Here is a 4,071-nt window from a genome sequence, read left to right as displayed (position 1 = left end):
TTGCCAGCTGGTGCCTCCCTTCCCCAGCTGCTGGCTGCCGGCCAGGGCCTTCCTTGTTCAGTGCTGACCCTGGTGGTCAGCACACATCATAGCAAGTGATCGGTCTCCTGGTCGAACTCCCTGGGGGGCAATTTGCATATTAGGCTTTTATATAGAGAGATTATATATCTGTATCTTTCTATCACTTTTTTAAATCTTATCTATCACCTTTTTTTCCATGTTCAATGTACTTTCCCAAAATAATAGCTTATTTTAAAAAATTGACAGGTTGTTGTTTACCAGAAAAAATTTATTTTTCACAGAATTGAAGGGAATGTTTTCTGTCTTGAGCTACCTCTGAACAGAGAAATCCTACTGATTTTATGATGAGCTTTAAGGGGCGCAAAGCAAGATGAAAACAAGCTGAGTGCTAGTGAGATCTGCCAGGCTACAGGCATGATTTGGTTTATCACAGTGGACTTTTAAAAGAGAACAATATTATAGTGTTTGGATAATAAATACTATGCATTTCCCTCAGCTTATACTAACAGTGATATTTTTCATGAGTGACTTTTTTGTTCCTGATACAAACTTCATTATGGATTGTATGTTTTTAAAGTAATATAACCCACTTTTAAAACTAATATAAGGGAATAATGTAGAAAACAGAACAACAATTATATCTCTTGAATAAACAATTTGATGCATTATTTATATAAACCCCATATTGGTCCCAAAGTGTGTTTTTAACCATTCACTTAGAAATCACTTCATTCAACCAACCTTTCTCTAAAATTCACTGGGCTTTTTGTATTAGAATAGACACAGAAGATATAACGGTGATTTAGTTACAGTTTATTTTCTGTGTCAAATTCTGACATGGAGGGAAAAAATACACCTGGTAAATATATAAAGTAGGGCTGATCAATAGAGCTTTCTGCAATGATATAATTATTCAATATCCTTGGTGTGCATTGTAATAGCCACTAGGCACATGTAACTATTGATTGTTTGAAATGCGACTAGTATAACTGATACTGATATTTAAAATTCATTTGATTTTAACTAATTAAAAATAAATATCCACATATGCCTACCAGTATCATATTGGACAGTTCAAATATATATGACATTTTACATGTTATCGTCTGTTGCAGTGTAAGCATACATTATACATTTTTTTTAATTCTTGATTTTTCAACATCATCCTTTCTTAAAATTTACACTTTTTTAGAAGATTACAGATATATCTGAAAATAAAATATAGAGAATAAGAAAGTCTATATCTAAGAGAGTGAAACAAAATAAATATATACTATGTCTGTGGCTATAACTGTTATAAACAAAACGGCTCAAGCAAGGTACAGTAATAAAAACTGTCCACAGATTACTCTTTATATATGGGACAAGTAAGGCTTTTCTGATAAATTGACATTTGAATACAAAATTCAGCAAGAGAAGAGGAAGCCAGGTTGATATTTGAAGAAAAATCTTTCAGGGAAAATACAGCATTGATACATGCAGAGACCCTGTGACAGACACACTTTAAGGCAGGTCCAATGGCCCCCAACCCCTGAAATCTACACCCTTACATAATCTTGAGTATGGGCAGAAAAGTTGATTTGCTTTTAATCAATAGAGTAACACAAAAGTAACTGGATGTCACTTGTCCAATTATGTTGCAGAATTTTGTAATATCTACCTTGCCAGAAGACAATTCTCTTGTTGGCTTTGATGAAACAAGCAGCATTGCAGAGACTCAAGTGGCAGAAACTGAGGACTGCCTCCAGCGAACAACCAGCTAGGAAATGAGGGTAGCCTCTGGCTGACAGGAGGCAAGAAAATGAGCCCCTCAGGCCAATAGGCTGAGAGGAACCAATTTCTGCCAGCAGCATTTGACTTTTTGAAACAGATCCATCCAAGTCAAGCCTCACATGAGATTGTCCCTACAGCTGACACATTGATTGCAACCCTGTGGATCCCCAAAAAAGATGACCCAGTTAGGTCATCCCTGAACTCCTCTGACCTACAGAGACTAAGAGTTTAAATGAATATTATATTAAACGGCTATATCTATGGTGATACTGTTATGCTGCAGCAGATAACTAATACAGATCTTAAGGGAGACATGCATTTTGCATGTTCTAAAGCAAAATGGTAGTAAATGGGGTCAAGAGGAAATCAAAATTCATTTAGAGTTGGGAGTTAATTTTTTAAAAAATGTGATTAAGAGTAAGGTTATATAACCTTTTGGATTTTCTTATTTAGAAGCTTACCATGTTTTGCATTTAGGAATATCTGTAGATAATAGGTAAGGAAAAATCCATAAGAAGTTAGACACAGTAAACAAGAAAGCCTTTTAGCTACTGGAATGATCTGGATGGGAAATGTAAATAGCTTGGTTCAGAGTGGTAGCAGTTAAAGTGCTGGGAAATGGAACAATTCTATATAGGTTTGGAGAGTGTGAAACAAAGGATTTGCTACTACTAATAAAAAAAAAAAAAAAGGTAAAGATGACAACAGCTCTAGGTTTTTGGCTTTCCAGCTGTCTATATCAATTTTCCTTGAACAAATCTATTTGTGACTTTTTATGATACAATTATCCAAAAAGTATATTTTGATTATTTTAATTCAACTGAACCAATATTTAACTGCCACACTACGTGTCAGAATCCTATATAATAAAAGAGAAAAATGGTAATTGGCGTACAACCGATACCCTTTTCATTGGCTAATCAGTGAGATATGCAAATTAACTGCCAACTCAGATGGCAGTTAACCGCCAAAAAAGACGGCGGCTAATTTGCATATTGCAGGCAGGATGGTACAGCGCCATCCGAGAGCGGGTTGGGGGTGTGAGTGCCAGCGGTGCAATCAGGCAGGCACGCAGGTGAGTGGTTAGGAGACCGCGGTCCAGGATTGTGAAAGGGATATTCCAACTGCCGGTTTAGGCCCAATCCCGGCAGTCGGTCATCCTGGGATCAGGCCTAAACCAACAGTCGACATCCCCCAAAGGGTCCGAGATTGGAAAGGGTGCAGGTTGGGCTGAGGGACACCTCCTCCCAAGCACAAATTCCATGCACTGGGCCACTAGTAAGATTAATAAATGGTTCACTCCATATACAAATAAATACAAACTGGGCAAGTGTATTAAAAGCTGTCATTAACCTCTTATATTGTTTGCTTTTCATGGATATAATAATGTTTACTAATATTGAGAGGATTTTAGAGATAGGAGAGGCAGTTTTAGAGAAGGGTCCATGGGAGAGAAATGCATTCCTGATGGACAGAGACAGCTCCAAGCCTCTAGAATGATTATCTTACAAGAGGAGGGGTTGGGGGTGGGGCCACTGGTTGATCTTTGAAACTTTGAAACTGATACTAAGCAAGGAAGTGGGAAATTGTCCATCTCAGAAAAAACACAGGGGGGCCTAAAATGGGAAAGTGTCCAATTAGAAAGTGGCATAAACAAACAAAGAAGCTTCCAGGATTTATAAACCCTTACACAAAGAGCCTAACTGGACTAGGTTTTTCCCATTGTGAAGGAGAAAGGTGTTTTTTTTTTTTCCATTTTGGGACCTCTCCTAAGAGGATTCCCCATTTGGGGACCCCTTCCCAGGGGTGGGGGTTTGTATATGCTTGCAATAAACTTTTACTTTTTTGTTTAAAATCTTTTAGTCCTCAAAATTTATTCTTCAAACTTCTTGAAACAAGAACCTGCAATGAGAATTCCAGCTTGCCATTCAGGGTATCAATATGGACTCAATATATTTAAGTGATAAATACAAGGAATGTGAATCTATCTATAAAAAGCTTAAGCAACCGTCACAACCGAAACAACTGAACGAATGACAGAACAGGCTGTGAGGGGTGACCAGGCTGGCAGGGGGGTTAGTGAGGGACAACCAAACAACCGAGCAGCAGGCCACGTGGGGGCGACCAGACTGGTGGTGGGGGGGAGTTGGGGGGGACCAGGCCAGCAGGGGGAGCAGTAAGAGGCACCAGGCTGGTGGGGGTGGGGGTAGTTGGGGCAACCAGGCAGGTAGGCAGGTGAACGATTAGGAGCCAATGGGCCAGGATTGTGAGAGGGGT

Source organism: Myotis davidii, unplaced genomic scaffold (assembly GCF_000327345.1).
Source record: "Myotis davidii unplaced genomic scaffold, ASM32734v1 scaffold759, whole genome shotgun sequence".
In the NCBI taxonomy this organism is placed as follows: domain Eukaryota; kingdom Metazoa; phylum Chordata; class Mammalia; order Chiroptera; family Vespertilionidae; genus Myotis; species Myotis davidii.
The sequence above is the reverse complement of the archived record's forward strand: the minus strand, read 5'-3'. Positions refer to the sequence as shown.